At 39.5% G+C, this 19,000-nt stretch overlaps 1 long non-coding RNA gene across 1 annotated transcript in view; it reads right to left on the minus strand.

The window, feature by feature from the left end:
- The window catches only part of LOC306666577, a 101,028-nt gene extending 82,737 nt beyond the window's left edge, over window positions 1-18,291 (minus strand). The window contains exon 1 of the long non-coding RNA XR_013765336.1: window positions 18,273-18,291. This is a non-coding gene — a long non-coding RNA (uncharacterized lncRNA). The remainder of the gene's footprint in view (window positions 1-18,272) is intronic.
- Window positions 18,292-19,000: the final 709 nt, after the last annotated feature.

Raw genomic sequence — 19,000 nt, forward strand, 5'->3', positions numbered from 1 at the left:
AACAGGTGCTGCCCTTATAGGAAACAGTACAGAGGATCCCGAGGCATGAAAATAGGACCGCCCCATGATCCAGCCTCCCCTCTTCAGGGTAAATGACGAGGAAGTCAAGTCAGGACCCCTGAGCGCGCGCACTCCGTGTTCACTGAAAAAGCAGCGCAGCTGCGCTGGGGTCTCTGCCTCCCCGGGGCTCAAAGCCGTTAGTCAGGCGGGAGCGGACGGAAGGAATGGCATTGGCAAATCGCTCTCCACCGGACTCCTGTTCCTGCCACGGACCACTCCGTCCGCTTGGTGCGCAGAGCAGCAGTACCGAGAAGCACCGCGAAGAGAGGCCAGTTAAGGAGAGGCGCGGGGGAGAGGGCGAGGGCAGATTAGGCTCCGGGGAGGGAGGCTAGGTAAAGAGAGGCTCCGGGGAAGGAGGACAGGTAAGGAGAGGCTGGGGGGAGAGGGCGAGGGTAGGTGAGCCTGCCGGGAGGGAGGCTAGGGCAGGGGGAGGCGCTGGGGAGAGAGGCCAGGGAGGGAGAGGCTCTGGGGAGAGAGCCAGGGAGGGAACCTTGCTGGGGAGAGGCTAGGGAAGGTGGGGCGCGGGTCAGAGGGCGAGGCAGGAGAAGAGTCGGGAGGGGGCCCGGGCTCCGCGACTCGCAGCCCGGGACTCGCCTTCCCGCACTGGGACCACTGCGCGTCCTCGCGGGGACGCCGATTTCCCCTGGTCGCCTGGAGGAAGCTCCGTCTTCGCTCACCAAGCGGCGCGCTCTGAGCCTCCACGGCGTCCGGGGAGATGCGGCCTGGCGCGCCGGCGAGCGAGCCAAGGTTCTTGGCCGCTGCGACCAGAGCAGAGCCGCGCTCGTGCCGCGTAGGCCGAGTGGGGAGTGACCGGAAGCGCGCCCCGGGTGCTCCAGTGGCGCAATCGGTTAGCGCGCGGTACTTATAGGGCAGTGTGCTCGCGGGCGATGCCGAGGTTGTGAGTTCAAGCCTCACCTGGAGCATCATTTTCCAACCCAGAATCAAGCCCAGGACCACAGCATCCTCCAGAGGAGAGCCTTCAGCCTGCCGTGCGTACCCCGCGGTTCTGACCCACTCTTAACTCCCAAGTGCTGGGAGCTGCGTACCAGGCTCCTCGGCGCCTCTGGATCCAGGAAACACCAAGCAATTTCCACCCGAGTCTGTTGTGCCGCAGTCAGTTCGCTTTTCTTGTGGCTCCTGTCGGTTTTGTCCTGCAAGCCGATCCCGGATAAAGGATACCTCGGACACCTTTGTCCCTCATCTGACTCTTACTCGTGTTGTTCCTTGGCCTCCCGCACCCCGCACCTGCCCACACTCAATGCTAGGTAGCTTCCTGAGGCCGTGAACAGTGGACTCCATTTGAGGGAACATAAAGGCAGGAAATTATTCAGGGTTCTTGAGTGATTAGAAGTTCTGGCTTGGGGAAAAATACAAAGTTCGGATTTTTCTGACAACAGTGTGGCCTCCAGTATTCCCCCTTCCTCTCCAAGCAAGAAGTTGAAAGTCCAAAGAGAGGGATGGAGGAATAGGAAGCTGGTCAGAATCGTTTCCCTAACTTCCTGGAACCCTTCGGCCAGCCTTAGACTGCCTGAAACCAGAATTCTTAAAACAAAAAGTAAATCTGTTTTAGAAGCTTTGATTAACTCCTGACACATTAAAGCAAAGGAATTCCTCCTGTTTAAACGTTTAGTTCATGGGGAAACTGGTGTAGAGAGTTAATTTCCTGCACTTCTCAGTGAGTGCTCCAGTATTCAGCAACATGGACATTCCTGCTGATCAGCCCCAAGGGCTGAGACTGGCATAACCAAGAAATAGAAATACTAGAAACATTTTAATATTCAATACTGTGAGATGTGTCAAGGGACCCTATGAAGAAGGAGAACATGAAATCTGCCCAGTAAAAGCAGAGGAAGCCAGTCATGAGGATGAGGTACTTAGAGTAGCTCTGATTTCTGGGCTGGAGTTGTTTGCAAACCTAGAAACAGGAAGGTAGAGGACACACTGGTGCTGTTTAAACAGAGGAAGAGCCAGGCACCCACTGCTCCAGCCCACGAGACTCTGAAAGGCGACATCCAGAAGAGCCAGGAGAGATAGCAAAAGCCACCTAACTGTTTGCCTAGATGGGAGCAGCTAACAGTGGCCAACACACAGCCCAATCTCAGACACGTTCATGCTAGTCACTGCTGTGACATAGTGGAGCAAGTTGGAGCTTATCAGAAAACTAAAGATCCCAAAGAGGAGGAGGTGGGAAAGAACTTGCCATGAGTTCAGTGGTTGGAGCTGTCTGCACAGGGTGGTCCTGGAACTAATGGCCCTGAGCCATCCTTTCCAAAAAAATCAGTTTTACAACCAATATCTCCTAGGAAGTTATTAGAAAAACTGTGGCAGTATATCTGGTCCCTGTGCTACAAATAATGATTGGATGAGGATAAAATATGTTTTTCCCCCCTCAGGACCTGTGATAAAAACATAGACATGTCTCACAAATATAAGGATGTTCCCCACAATTCCAAGTCCAGTAAGAGAGGGGAAGATTATTCTTTGGGTGAGGATACTCCAAATCATCCTTCTGGTTTTATAGACAGAACCAGGAAAAATATTTTGAGAAACACAAATAGGTGAAGATGATGTATTTCAGTCTGTGGATTTCTTCTGTTTACTTCAGTGAAAAGAACTGTTTGTGACATATGTAAATGGGCAGTTTTTCTTCTAGCAGGTTCTCTATATCATTCTTTGCTCTTTTCTTCTTCTCTTGCCTCCATTGTCATGGAGAGGACGCTAGTTACAATTTGGACATAAATTACTTGCCAATTCATCCACCTGCCTTTCCAAAGGATCCTTTTTTGTATCCCTGTGTCCACAATTTATATGACAGCTTTCTTTCTAGAAGCTATACTGAGGGCGGCAGCCCTTGGTTGGGTCTCTAAGCCCTGACTCTGGGTCTCCTTCCTCTTCCCTGTTCACGCTGGTCAGCCGCCTCCCGCCAGGAGAGGGCGCTGGTGCCCACCCGCCTCTTTACACACATGCACCCATCAAGGAATATTGCGCTAATGGAGTTGTGGCTTGTCCAAAAATTGCCCTTGGCCAAGTGGAGTGGTTTCCCAGGCGAGGTCATGTGGCTTACCCATCTCCCCAACCCCTGGGCAGCCCGTGGCCATAATGTCACAGAGTTTAGTTAGGTGGGACAGTAGAAAGTCCAGCCCCCTTGCCCAGGTTGGGACTAACTGGTAAACTCCGTGCCTCTGGTCTCTACGTGAGTAGGGTCAGGTCGAAGCCGATTCTTTTCCTCCCACTTGTACTGTTCTTACTCTCCATTTCTCCTGAGAACATGCAAATAGAACTCCAGAGAAACAGTTCCCATCTCAGGTTCTGGTCCTGTGGATTCTAGCCAAAGACACACCTTACTTATTCCGTCTTTTGATCTTTGTCAAACCTAGTGAGTTTTTTCCCAATTAGAAATGCCCTACTTGTAGGTCCAGCCACCCCGATGTCTCAGGTGTGATATCACTTCCTTCACTTCTTGCCAATTATGTATAGCTTCACATCTATCTGTCATTCACAATTTGGCATCCTCTCTGTATCAGACTTATTTCTAAATTATGTTCAGCCCCTCCAAACAATTGTAACACTAGCACTTACCTTGCACAAGAATGTGCATAATGTTCCCTGGCTGATCTGTTGTTGAACCCCCACCCCTGACTAACTGCTGCCCCTCCGTCACAGATCAGGTAAGAATTCTGTCTCATACAGAGGGAAGGTCAGCAGACTAGAAGGAGACTGGACGGGGGAGGGAGGAGGGACAAGAAAGGGAAGGAAAAGCAAATGAAATCGGCAAAATTATGCTGTGTGCACATATAAATATGCCACGACAAATTCCACCTTTATGTATGCCTATAAAGCACCAATTAAAATACATAAATAAATAAATAGAAGATGGGTAGAGTGGAAAAGGGAAATAGGGGAGGTGGGGGGAGCCGGGCACTGAAATGGAGTAAAATAAAGTCCATGCATGTGAGATTACGCCAAAGTGAACCAATGATTGTGTAAACCACAGTGCACCACTAAAAGCAACAACAACAACAGAATTCCTACCCTTGCCTGCACTTACGACTGCGTTGCCTGTCTCTCTTCCTCCACTGCAGGAGAGAACAATGGAGAGGTCTGTCTTCCTTCTGCTTTGCAAGTTACTCAGCGGAGCACCTGCTACCAAGTTCTCAAAAACTATTTATGAATGAATTATTAAATGAGGCTCATTGCTGTGAAACTGCACATTAATCACAGAGATGAGTCCATAAGCCAGTTTGGGGAGATTTTTGAGTCGGTCTGTGTTTCCTTAGAACTGCAGGCCTGCAGAAGACTCTTTACTTCAGATGACACATCCAGAGGGGTCTTTAGTATTTCCTCAAATGCACAGAGGTGAACTGCCAGGTTTCCACCCATCAGAGAACAACACAGACTTCCTTTAAGAGACTTCATACTGCTTTCCAGGGAGGTTGCACTAATTTGCAGTCCCATGGACAAAGTTTAAAGGTACTTTTTCCCCCACATCCTCACCAGCATTTATTATTTTTATTTTTGATAATTGCCATTCTGGCCAGAGTGAGTTGAAATCTCAATGTATTTGTGATTTGCATATTCCTGATTCCTGGAGATGTTAAACTTTTTTTTTTTTTTTTTTTGGCATTGTCGGCCGTTTGTATTTTTTCTTTTGAAAACTGTCTCTAGTTCTTTTGCCAATTCATGAATTAGGGTTTTTTCTTGGCATTAAATTTTTTGAGTTCTTTATATAATCTGGATATTAATCCCCCACCCGAGGAGCAGATGACAAAGATCTTCTAGTCTGTAGGTTCTCTCTTCACATTCTACTTAGTGAACTTCTTTTTCTTAAGTGCTCCAGACAGGGTGAATATCTAGGTCACCCTATTGCTACTTCCACTTAGTGTGTGTCTTGGACTGTTCCCACTCACACAGTACTTTGAGAGGAGACATTAAACCCTGTTTATTATAATCACTTCAGATCAAAGAAAGAAAAAGAAAAGATAGAAAAGAATAATACAAACCAAGGAAAAAAGAAGAAAAAGATGGATGGTGGGGATTTGGGGCCATAACACATAAAAGGGAAAAGAGGAGCTAAGAGGAGCAGGGGTGAGCCCGTGTTAGGAAGCAAACGTGGAATGCTTTCCATTAAGCTTTAAACATTTGAAGAAATACAATCGGATGGGTTGAGGGCACAGTTTCAAATACTAAGGGAGCAATCATTGAATCAAAACAAGGAGTGACATATGTATGATCAAAATTGACATGAGACCCATACTGCAAACCATGCCCGCGTGGAGAACACTCTTACTGAGTCTGCCTGGGTTGTGTTTCACCAGGATCTGGTGCCTCTAGAAGATATCCGTCGCTCTGCATCTCTGGGTCCTCCTGGAGGTGCTGGGGCACAGGAGCCACTTTCCTGGGGTGGAGGATTTCTCACTGGCAGTCCACCTGAGCTGGGCCGCATGCTGGGCTGTGTCTGCCGGCTGTCTGTTAGGTGCAGGAGCACTGGAGGCAGGACTCTGGGCTGCTGCTCTGACTGCTGAGGGACACTGCCCTGGTTTCCTCCATGGGCCTCGGTTACTGGTGGCACAGAGCCTGGTGGCTGTCAGAAGCACGGCAGCTGTGATCGCCGCTTCTCCGAGGGTGGTCTGGTGCAGACAGTGCCTCCTGGCTGGGGAAGACCATCTGGGTTCTGTCCCTGAGGCTGGGAAAGAAGGTTAGTGGGGCCACCTGTGTCTGAACTCTTAGTGCCTGTGGCTGTGAATCCATCGCACTCCCCTTCACTCTCTGGGCCAGAGACAGGTGGTTTGCCCGTTTCCGAGCCTCAGTGCCATGGCCTTGAATCGTGGGTGTTTGGGGGTGTCTGCACCCGTTTTTGCAGGAGCACCTACGGGAGGCCGCGTTGAGCGCTGGGTCAGGGCCAGAACCTACCGGGAGTGGTTACCTCTCTGGTCTGTGCCATGCCTCCCCTGTTCGTGGTGATGGCGGTGGGCTCAGTAACTCTCAGCTAGCAGTGATCCCTCTAGAAGTTCCTTCTGGGACTTTTGAGACATCGAATTGCAGAGGTATTATTCCCTCTGGTTTTATTTGTTGCTATCTGAAGGTGGGAAGCGGCTGTGTTGATTTAATTTCTTCTAGGTCCACACTCTGGGTTACACTGCTTGGTCTTCTTCACTAACTTTGCTGCTCCTGCTGCGTTTAATTCGGTCTGCTTTTTTTTCTACGTTCCTTGCTTTTGTGGTGAATGGAGGGGGTGGGACAGAACATAACTAAGGGGAAAACTGCTTTCAGTTTCTGTCTAGGACGCAGCAGCAGGGGACCTACCTTGGTGTCTGCTCCTCCACCTGGGTGCTCACGGTGTGCGTGAGAATCAGTCCATGCACCTCGCGAACATGTTCACCTGTGATTTCTGCACTTCTTTGTTGTAAGCAAATTCTTTTAACTCGTTTTAAAGAGTAATATTCATTTTTTTTGAAGTAGGGACTATTTCAAGTATGTAAAATGATATCAGAAACCCATGCACATCTGGCTCCTTTTCAAACAAACGTCTATAGTCTGTCTCACTTGTTTCCTCTTTTTAAAGTTCAAGGCATGGTGAAGATGCAGCTCCTTCCCAGACAGTGCTCCTCACCCAGGTCATTGCTCCCTTCTAGTGCATGTTCATTACCCGAATTGGGTACTTTCCCTACCATTCGGATTTTTCTAGTTTTACGATTTATGGACATAAAAAAAATAAAATACTACTGTTTTACATGATTGAAAACATTGAAGGAATAGTGTCTTACTAACCAATTCACCTCTTTGACCAATTTTCCCCCAGAAATCATTAACAAATAACTTATCATGGTTATTTTTTAAAATTCTAAATATTTGAGTGTTTATTTCTTTTTTTCAATTGTCTTTTTTATTTTTGCTTTTATTACACAAATTAAAAAGCAATACAAAATGGACAAAGCATACAAGGAGAATTTGTGTACCCATTATCCAATTAAAAAAATTATCAACATTGATTTTTTTTCTCAGTGCATTATAGTTATGCATAATAGGGGATTTCATTATTACATATTCGGACATGCCACAATATAACAATATAACTTGGTAAATTCTGCTCCACAGTACTTTCCCCTTTCCCTCTCCTCCTTTCTCCTGTTTTCTTTCCTCTGTTCACTAGTCTCCCTCTGGTTTTATAAGATTCCCTCCCTGCAACTTTCTTCTTCTTTTATCTCTCTGGCTTTGACATATGAGAGAAAGCATGACTGTTGACTTTCTGAGTTTGGCTTATTTTGGTTAACATAATGCTCTCAAGTTTCATAATCTTTTCCGAAGGGCATGATTACGTTTTTCTTTATGGTTGAATAAAACTCCACTGTGTATACATACCACATTTTCTTTATCCATTCATTTGTTGAGGGACACTTAGGCTGGTTGCAGAGTTTGGCTGTTGTGAACTCTGCTGCTATAAGCAAGGGTATGCGTGTATTGCTATAGTATGTTGGCTGTAAATCTTTAGGAGTGGTATAGCTGGTCATATGTGGGTCCATTTCTGATCTTTTGAGGACCCTCCATATTGATTTCCATAGTGGTTGTACTAACTTATAATCCCACCAACAGTGCAAAATATTTCTTTCCCCCCTCATCTTTGCTAACATTTATTATTATTTGTATTCTTGAAGGCTGCCATTCTGACTGGAGTGAAAAGAATTTTCAGGGTAGTTTTTATTAAATTTTCCTGATTGTTAATGATGTTGAACATTTTTTTCATGTATTTGTTGGACATTTGTATTTCTTCTTTTGAAAAGAATATTTTTAGAGTGTTTGTTTAGTTCACTTTAATCAATGTCTGCTTAGTCCACTTTTCTGCTTATTGATTGCTTTAAAAAGTTTTTTTGGTGTTCTTTTAAAATTCTTTATATGTTCTGAATATTAATCCTGTGTAAGTGTAGCTACCAAAATTTTCTCCCATACTGATATTCTATCTTTTTGTTCTTAAATTGTGTCCTTTTTGTACAGAAGTTTTTAAGTTTGATAACATTCTGTTTGTTAATTGTTGGTATTATTTTCTGAGCTTTAGGTGTCTTATGAAAAAAGTTGTTGCCTGCACCTGTTTGTTGGAGCATTGACCCTACATTTTATTTTAGTAGTTTTAAAGTTTCTTGGATCCATTCTGAGTTGACTTTTGTGCAAGTGGGGAGATAGGAATCCAGTTTCCTTCTTCTACATGTGCATAGCCATTTTTCTTAGAGCCATGTGTTGGAAAGGCTCTCTTTTCTCCAGTGTATACTTTCGGCGCCTTTGTCAAGGATCAGATAACCTCGTCTCTATGGGTTTGTCTGTGTCTTCTATTCTGTTCCATTGGTCTAGGTGTCTGCTTTCATGTCAGCAGCATGCAGTTTTTGTTACTATAACTCTGTAGTATAACTTGAAGTCAGGTATTGTGATGCCCCCAGAATTTGTCTTTTTGCTTAGAATTACTTTGGTTATTCTGGGTCTTTTATTCTTCCAAAGGAACTTTAGGACTTTTTTTTACTAGTTCAGTGAAGAATGTCATGGTATTTTGATGGAGATTGCATTGAATCTGTATATTGCTTTTGGCAGTAGACCATTTTGACAATATTAATTCTGCCTCTCCATGAACATTGGGAGGTCTTTCCATCTTCTAATTTTTTTCAGTTTCTTTCATCAGCATTCTATGACTTTCATTATACAGATCTTTCACCTCTTTCACTACATTTATCCCTAAGTAGTTTGTATTTTTTTTGAAATGGGATTGCTCTTCTGATTCTTTTAAGTGAATTTGTTATTAGTGTATAGTAATGTTACTGATTTTGGTATGTAAATCTTTTATCCTGCTACTTTACTGAAGTTGTTTATTAGCTCTAGAAGTCTTTTGCTGAAGATATTAAGATGTTCTCCGGGGCCGCTGAGGCCCGGCCCCAGCCTGCAGGCTGGTATCCGGGCTGTGGCTGACCATCTGTCAACACATGGGGGAGCCTCTGCCCGCTCGCATGGATTATTCCTGACCTGGAAGCCACAATCCCTAGTGGGCAGCACCCTTCTTGGGACCCACATTGTCAGGCTACTGAAGACTAGAGGTTTGAACAGTACAGTATAATTTTATTGTGGAATTTTTTTATTGGTAGTGTTATTACAATTATTCCTATCTTACCCACTGTTATTCCTACTTTTCTTTGATTAATATTTTTCTCACCTCTATTTTCCTCTGATCTATCTGTTTCCTTGGATACTCTCTCTTTTCTCATGCTAACAACCTATTTCTTTTAATTCTGCTTTCGCTACTCCTATGACATAGTACCTCTGTAAACTCAGTTTTTATCTCATTAACATTGCATCCTACACCCCTCCCCGTCCTCTTTTTCCACCATTAGAAATTGTGGTCCTTATTGCAAACCTGTTGGTTATGCTACAGACAATAATCAAACTCATCATCTCTGTTTATTAAGACAATATGGTTTATACACACACACACACACACATATATATATATATATTTTTTTTTTTTTTTTTTGGTGCTGGGGATTGAACCCAAGGCCTTGTGCATGTGAGGCAAGCACTTTACCAACTGAGCTATATCCCCAGCCCTGGTTAATATCTTAATAGGGACTTTTTGAGTTAAGGATGCATATTGTTTGTATGGTGTTGATCTCTCACTAATGTTGATCTCTCACTTCAAGGTGAGGTATTGAAAACCTGTAGGAACACTATAAGTCTATAGGAGGGAACTGTAATACATTGAATTCACACTGTTAGAGGGGACAATATATGAACAACTTGAGAAAACAAGGGAAGAAAGTGTCCCAAACAAACCTAGATGCTACCAATAGAATCCAGTGACAACATGGCAGAAGAAATGTCAGAAAGGGAGTTCTGAATGTACATAATTAAAATGATCTGAGAAGCAAATGATGAGATGAGAGAACAAATGCACGTAATGAATGATTGCACCAATCAACAGTTAAAAGAGCAAATGCAGGAAACAAAAGATCATTTCAATAAAGAGATAGAGATTCTGAAAAAAACAAACAAACAAACAAACAAACAAATTCTTGAAATGAAGGAAACAATAAACCAAATTAAAAACTCAAAAGAAAGCATAACCAACAGGCTAGGTCACTTGAAGATATTTAGTTGTTCTAAGTATAGGATCATATCATCTACAAAGAGTAATCATTTGATTTCTGTCTGTTCTGTATGTATTCCTTTTATTTCTTTCTCTTATTTGCTCTGGATAGTGTTTCAAGTACTATATAGAATAGAAGTGGGGAGAATGGATAACTGTTTTAAGCAGCTTTTATGCTGCTGTAACTAAATGATCTGAGCAGCAAAACTATAAGGGAGGAAGAGTAATTTGGGGGCTCATGGTTTCAGAGGTCTTAGTCTATAGAAGGCTGGTTCCATTCCTTGGAGCTCAAGGTGAGGCTGAACATCATGGCCAGAGAGGGTGATGGAGGGAAGCAGCTCATATCATGGTAGTCAGGAAGCAGAGAGAGTCTCCGCTTTCCAGATACAAAATACATATCCCATAGCCATTCCCTCAATAAACCACTTCCTCCAGCCACACCCCACCTGCCTCCAGTTACCACTCAGTTAATCCCATCAGGGATTAATCCACTGACTAGGTTAAGACTCTCAAAACTCAATCATTTCTCCTCTGAACTTTCTTGCATCATCTCACATGTGAGCTTTTGGGGGATACCTCATATCCAAACCATAACAATAGCTTTTTTCTTGTTCCTGATTTTAGAGGAAATGCTTTCAGTTTTTCTTTTTGTCCTATGATGTTGACTTAGGGTTTGCCATATGTAGACTTTAGGAAGTTAACTTCTGTCGCTGCCCGCAGATATTTGTTACCTTCTGCAGCAACAATTGCGCAGGTATTTATCAGAGGTGGACTGGAAACTAAGCTACTTCTATTATCTTTCTCTTTAGTGTGCTGCTTTCTTGCTTATTTGCTAATTCTCTAGCTTATAGAGGAAGAAAGGCTTTGAAAGGAGAGAGAGAGAGAGAGAGGCTTTGCATAAGAGAGAAAGAGAGACTTTGCTTAAGAGAGAGAGACTACACTTTGAGATCTATATCTTCTTAAAATCCTGCTGCTTCTTCTTAAAGGTGCATCCTGCATCCGTGAACTAAAGGTGCTGTCTACCTAAGGTGCTTCAGTGATGCGTCCTGCATACTGCGGTCTGCCTGTCCGTGATCTAGAGGTGTGTTCTCAGTTCTCAGCTCTGCCTTCCGCTGCTGCCTGCTGCTTCTCCCTGCTAGCTGCTGCATTTCGCCTTCTACCTACTTCTACCTGCTTATATTCCCTCCAGGAGGCGGAGGGTGGGACCACGCCAGTTGAGATCAGGCGAGGAGCCCCTGCCCAATCACGAGCAGGTGTGAGCAGGAGCACTCGGGAACGCCTGTGCAAGCATACCAAGATGTGACCAAAACAACTTCTGGCTGGCCCCCCGCCAGGCGCCATCCCAGCGCAGCGCACATGGCACAGCCCCCAACAAACTTCCTTCTAAGTAGTTTCTTCAAAGCTTTCATCACGAATTAATGCTGAATTTTGTCAAAGGCATTTCGAGATGACTACGTGATTTTTGTCCTTAATTCCATTTTTTTGTGGTGAATTACATTTATTAATTAATTTTCATATGTTGAAACAATTTGTGTTCTTGAGATGAAACCAAGTTGGTCATGATATTCAAGCATCTTAATGTGTTGAATATGAAAAGCTACTATTTTATTAAGAATACTAGCCTCTATATTTATCAGGAATATTGGTCTATGGTTTTATTTCCTGCATGTGTCCCTATATAGTTTTGGGATCACAGTGATGCTAGCTTCATACAGTGAATTTGAGAGTGCTCCCTCCTTTTCTACTTCAGAAATAATTTGAGGACCATTGGCATTAATTCTTCTCTAAATGTTTGATAGAATTCAGTTGAGAATTCACCTGATCTTTTTTGTTGTTGTTGTTGTTGGAAGAATTTTTATTACTGCTTCTACTTCATTTCTGTTATTGATCTTTTAAAAAATTTCTATATTCTGCTGTTTCAATGTTGGCAGGTCATATGCATCCAGAAAAGTATCCCACTTATTTTAGGTTTTGCAATATATTAGTGTATAAATTTTCAAAATAGTTCCTAATGATCCTTTGTATTTCTGTGATGATTTATCCTTTTACATCCCTAATTTCATTAAATTGTACCTTCTCACTTTTTATTTTGGTTAGTTTGGTGAAGGGCTTATTAATCATTTATATTTTTTCAAAGAATCTACTCGTTATTACAGTGATTCTTTGTATTGTTTTTAAAATCTATTTCATTGATTTCAGCTCTGATCTTAATTATTTCCTTCCTTCTATTTATTTTGGAATTGATTTGTTCTTGTTTTTCTAAGGCTTACAGATGTATCAGTAGGTTTTCTTTTTTGGATCATTAGGATTTTCTTATGTAGACATTAATTGCTACACATTCACAACACTCCAGAGGGTTATGGTATGTTGAATCTCTATTCTCATATGATTCTAAGAATTTTTAAATTTCTACCCTGATTTCTTCTCACACCCTTTTTTCATTCAAAGGTATATTGCTCAATCTACAAGAGTTTATGTAGTTTCTGTAGTTTTCTTAGGGTTGATTTTTTTAATTCCATAATAAGAAATGTAAGATGCAAGAAACTATATTTTATATTTTGTATGTGCTACAAGTTACTATGTGGCCTAAAATATAGTCTGTTCTAGATATGGTTCCAAGAGCCGCTGAGAAGAAAGCAAATGATTGTTGTTGGATAAAATATTCTAGAGATGTCTGTTAGGTCTATTTTATTTATAATATTTTTTAGGTTTAAAAAGACTTTTCAGAGTTTATGTCTAGATAGTATTCTATTGGTGAGAGAGGTGTGTTGAAATCACCCAGCATTATTGTATTGGGGTCTATTTGAGTCTTTAAGTTGAGTAGTGTCTGTTTGGTGTAACTAAGTGCTCTGATATTTGGGGCATAAATATTAACTATCATTATACATTGTTCTTGAATTGTTCCCGTTACCACTATGAAGTGAGTGTATTTGTGTATTCTGATTAATTTTCACTTGAAGTCTGCTTTGTTGGATATAAGAGTAACTACTCCTGCTTGTTTTCTGATTCCTCCATAGAACATCACTTTTCATCCTTTCACATTCAGTCTATGGCTGTTTTTTTCCTGTAAGATGAGTCTCCTGCAAATTACAAATATCTGCATTTCGTTTTTGAATTTATTCTGACAGTCTATGTCTTTTGAGAGTTGAGCCTATTTTCCTTCAGTGTCATAGAGAAATGTTTATTAATTCCTGGCATTTTTAATTTATTTCTAATGTTTAATTCAGTTTCACTTCTCATTTTCTTAGCTACTCTTCAAATAAGATTCATTTTTTTTTCAGTCTTGGAGTTTGCTCCTGATGTCTTTTGTATGTAGTATTTCTTTTAAGTATTTTCAGTAGTGCTAGGTTTTAGTTTCTGCTTACCTTGGAAAGCTTTATTTCCCTTCCATTCTGATGGATAGCTTTGCTGAACATAACAATTTTTGTTGACAGTTATTTTCTTTCAGCACTTTGAATGATCGAGTCTTCCTGGATTTTAGAGTTTGTTCTAAGAGATCACTTGCCTCTAACTGTGACCTAATGTTTCTCTCTGGAGGCTTTTAAATTTCTATGCTTATAAGCCCGGGGGGGGGGGGTGTCACTCAGCCACATCCCACATGGATGAGAAAAGGGTAAACTGCTGGAGGATGATGTTGGCTGTTTATCAATCATTTACCCATAAACCTATCTACCCAATAAACACAAAAGAGTCAATACTCTTTTTAAATGAGAAGGGGCTTGGTGGATCTGGTCATACCAGCTCTGGCCTCTAACAACAGTGGAGTAGCCAAACTGTCTTTTATTTATAGACACACAGGCAAAGGGAGCACGACTGGGAGGAGCTTCTTCTGTGATGGACAGGATAGGGTGGAGTTAGGGGAGCCATCCTCTTAGGGCGATTATTCCAGAAGCAGACAGGGAACACTCCCACACAGCCACATGCTTCCCAGCTGTTCCTGGAAGCCAGATGCCTGTGTCCCATGGCTCAGCCTAGTCTGATTCTGCTAAATAAGGATGACTTCCCACATCTCCCCCTTTTTAATATTTTTAAAAATGCAAATGATGGGCAGTTATTTTGAGTCTCTGGATCTTTGTTCTGAGAGTTGCTCTTGGTTCTGAGGATATGGCAACCTATCATCATGATACATAAAGAATTAGTAGCAAATATGTCATTCCAATAATAATATATCATTCAGTTTAGGAAGTATTTGATCAATCAGAAATGCAGAGTCAATGAGATCAACTTTACTTTTCAAATATCCTGGATATGGTGGTGTGATTTTATAAGATCCAGGCTCTTAATATTGCTATGTCAAATGTCCCATTGGGAAGTGTGATATTTAGTTGTAGCAACACAGGCGTGCTTGCAATCCTCATGGCATTTAAGCCTTTGTTTAAATTGGAGAGCAAAAGGCTCATTACTGTTATTTATAATAGTAGTTGTTAAAGCATTTAATTTGATCTCAATCATTTTATTAATACTTAACTTTCAGGGGCCATAGCATCTTAACAGAAGGAATCATGCCTCTAGGTATAATGAATATGGGAACAGATAGAAACCTAAAAGAATACATTAAAATATATAGGACCCAAATTATCATCAAATAAGAAATAACAGAATATAAATGTGAATTATTCATCTTTCTAGTGTAATATCAATCAGTTTGTTGAATTCTAATTTGGTTTTTATTATGTGGTTACCAGTAGCACAAAGTAAAATCCAAATAGGGAATAGTCCAGATTACATGGAGTATCAAAAATCAGAATGACTGTTTATCTAATCTTATTTTGTATTCTGAAAAGGCTTAAACAATTCAATTATTTGCCTAGTTTTTTAGCTCTTCCACGGTATTAAAGATTTAGATTAAACATGTTTTTTGTAAATTCTATTTAAGAAGTACGAGTGAAACATTTACTGGCAATGTTGCCACATTAGGCCTTTCAGACTTTGAATCTTTTTGATATAACTGTCTTTCATTAATTTTTGAAGATCAATCCAAAAACATATCCACCACCTTTAGAGATAATATGTAGCAGGGGCAAGACATTTGTATATTTTATCCATTTAGGAAAGGTGCCAGATTCTAAGATATTGGTTGATATTTTATAGAAATGGCTGACTTTTTATGAGAAAGTTCCATTCCATTAACCTTTTGAATATACAATCCTAAGTTCCAAGGGCCAGTATAACTGACTGTCCTATGTATTTCTTATTCTGCTTTTTCTCAAAGGTTACATCTAGACAGCAAGAGAGTCTATCATGGGACCAGCATATAAATAAGTTTCCACTGCAGCCAGTATAGTCAAATCCAGGCACATGGATGGGTGTAATATGTATCTGTAAAGCCTCCCATTTTATGAATATCATCAGTAAAGACTGGGATTGACTCTCCAGTCCACATCATTGGGTGTATTAAAGTGGATCTGGGAAATGAGTCCAACAGATTTCCCATATATTTCACTTACCTGAGAGCTAGCATATAAATATTGTGGTTGGAGACTTAAGATCTCCTTATTGTAAAATGTGGTACATTCTCTTGCACCTTGTGTCAACTCAACAGCTGTGAAACTCCTAATACAGATTTAAAAGAATATTTTTTGAAATTAAGTGGGTTTACATAGGGATCTCTTCCCCCTTTTTATTTTTATTTATTTAAATTGTAGAAAAATTTCTATAAATGGGAGCATTAATAACCTTAAATTGTAGACAATGGCCTAGAATTGCACAAGTATTTAAACCATAAGAAGTGACTTAATAAATATTTCTATTTGTCCAGAAAGATTCATAAAAGTTACCTATTGTTAAAGTCAATGTTATTAAGTTGAAAAGGGCATTACAATAAAAAAAGGCCCAGTTTCCACCAAATATACGATGTGATTTTGCCTCTGGTATTGGGCTGAGTTGTAAAGCTATAAAATGAAGTCAGTACAGACATTAATATTAGTCTTATGACATGTTTGTTCTGTAGGTAATGGCCTTATTATTCTAAATTAACTTAAGCTGTTATATTAGAATTGGTAGCCTCTGTCAGGATAGTGATATAATAATTTATTTAAAAAGATTTAGAATTTATGTCATTGATCCAGCAATTATATTTTAAGGGATCTATGTAAAGATAATCCTTATGTATAAATATATAGTTGTATGAATATCTTTAATAACCTTGTTTTTAAAGTAGTAAAAATAATCCAAATGTCTAACACAGAGTTTTGGATAAATGAACTATATGACAAAAATCTGGCTTAAAAGTAATGTTGTAAAAGAATACTAATTATGTGCAGTCTAAAACAATAAGCTTTAAAACCAACAATACAATTGTGTATGTACAAAATATGCATACCATTGAGCTTACGTATGGAAAGCAGTTTAGAAGATTATTTAGTAAATGTTAATAATGGTTGCCAGAGCCTCAATTTTTTTTTTATGTGTACTTAATTTTTCCTAAGTGAGTCTCTTGACAAAATCTAGGGAAGGTATCCTAATCTTGGAACCATCTTTAGAATCTTTAAACTATGAATATTATTTTATAAAACCTCCACATATAATTCTTTGGATTAATATAAATTAATCTCACATCACATTTGAAACATGAAACAGATAAGCCAAGAGCTTCCATCCCCTCTTGGGGGAAGGTGTCAAAATACTTCCATATCCCATATTGTTAGACTTTAAATAAGCCAGTATCTCCTGAATGTCCTCTAAAAATATACCTAAGTTTACTTCTTAGTGTAGAGAGTAATAAAAAGTGTACAGCTTACATTTATTTAATTTAAAAATAGTAAATAATATAATTAATTTGTTATTATTATATGTTTGTAAGAGACCAATATTGAAAAAGCTTTAGTTTGGGGAGCATCAGCTTAGTAAAATGTCTCTTCAAACCTTATATTTAAGAACTTCTTTATCTGGAAAACAAGAATACAATTAACATAATGTCAGTACTAATTACCAAGGTTAATTAAAACATAGTCACTGATGTTTTTATATTAATCAAATTTGACTTTTAAAGAGAAATTTGAAATTTGGAATGCAAGGTGGTATTTTAAAATAAGCTATTGTTTAACTAAATTGTATAAAACATAATGTTTTTGAAAAATTTTTAAATAATAGAATTCAACAGGCATAAGAAATTATTTTATTGGAATGAGAAATTAATGTTTTAAATATGTTCTTTTTCTTCTGTTCTTTAGTTAGAAGGTCCAATTAATAGGGGTTTGTGAAAAGATCTTATCTATATTTGTAACTACCATTTATGATAGAAACTTAGAATTTAAAGAATAAAAAACTTTAAATAACCTCAGCTGAGTGTGTTCATTATATATAGCCAATTTAATTATATATATAGCCAATTATATGTAGTCAATTTAATTACATGTAAATCTTTTGAAAATTATTTTGTTTTAATTTACTCAACATGTAATAGTTTTCTATTTTACTGGGTGTAAAAAAATACTTTTGGACACTTCTATATTACACCTGACAGTTTAAGAGCTAGTATCTTGGTTCTCAATGAGAACATAGAGAATAAAGGAACTTGAGACTTTCTTAATATCAACCAAATTACAAATATGTCTAATGTTTAAATATAGTTAAGAGTATCTGATATTTTCTTTTTTTTTCTTTTTTTTCTTTTTTTTTGAGTTGAAGCTTACTTTATTAAAGAATATGAAGCACCTAGCACAGCTCCTGGCCAACAGATGCTCACTAAGTGAGGCGTTATCTTTTTTTAATGAGCATAATAACCTCCAAGAAAGCCATTCAAACCTTCTGAAAGCAGTCAATCAAGATACTTTTAAGAGTACCTTCAAATTCTTATCTTTATTATCTTTATTTTTGCTCCTCCAGAGGAATGCTCACAATAAGAGATCCCCCAGAATGAGGTTGTGTGCTTTCCATAATACAGCAAGGTTTAACCCTAGTCACAGACATCCTATCTGACAGCTGAACCTTAATCTTCATCTCAATTTTGACTTACTAACCTTTGATTTCTCCAGATGACAAATGAGATTCAAAACGATTGTTGCCACTCAATACTAACATACGATTTGGAACTGTAAATATATTTACACACAGACACAAATATAGGAGTGTGTGTACACACACACACACACACACACACACACACACGTGGATATATGCATTCTTGAACTATGTATATGTTTATCTATATTGAAATACATATACTTATCTATATTTATATTTGAGAGGATGGTCACTGGATACTAAGTTGTAGTTGGGGAATAAAATTCTGAAATTCTACTGTACCGTAGAATAAAGATAAAAATAACAGATAACTTGTTTATTTTGAAAAAATGTTTTTGAATGTTTTTAACCACAAAAAAATGTTAACTGAGGATAAATATACCAAATTGAGCTTTATGTAATACATATATTGAAATGTCAGAATACCAAGTAAATGTGTATGATTTTATGTGCCAATGTTTTTAAAATTAAGACATTTCCATAAACTATGATTAAAATAATAAGCTGCTCAAAATACATAACTGGAAAGCATCTAGAATGTGATGGGTTGACATATTTGACTCCATGGAAATGTTATAGGCCAGTTTATATGGGCAATGACTAAACAGACTCCATTTTACCCCGAGACTCCATGTCATGTAGGAAATGCTTCTCCCATGGGAATACCCCCTCTATACCCATCAACAGTTGCTTAGCATAGCATGTTTGACAACAAAATGACAATTCTTATATAATGTAAAGTTGTTCTATAATTGGCTCTTATTTTTCTTAGACAATGTACAATGTCAGCAAGGATTGTCTAAATGTTAGTAACCATTCTTTAACTTGTACCCAACTAAGGTCATTTTGACCCACTTC

The sequence above is a fragment of the Sciurus vulgaris genome, assembly GCF_902686455.1.
Source record: "Sciurus vulgaris genome assembly, chromosome: 7".
Taxonomy (NCBI): Eukaryota; Metazoa; Chordata; class Mammalia; order Rodentia; family Sciuridae; genus Sciurus; species Sciurus vulgaris.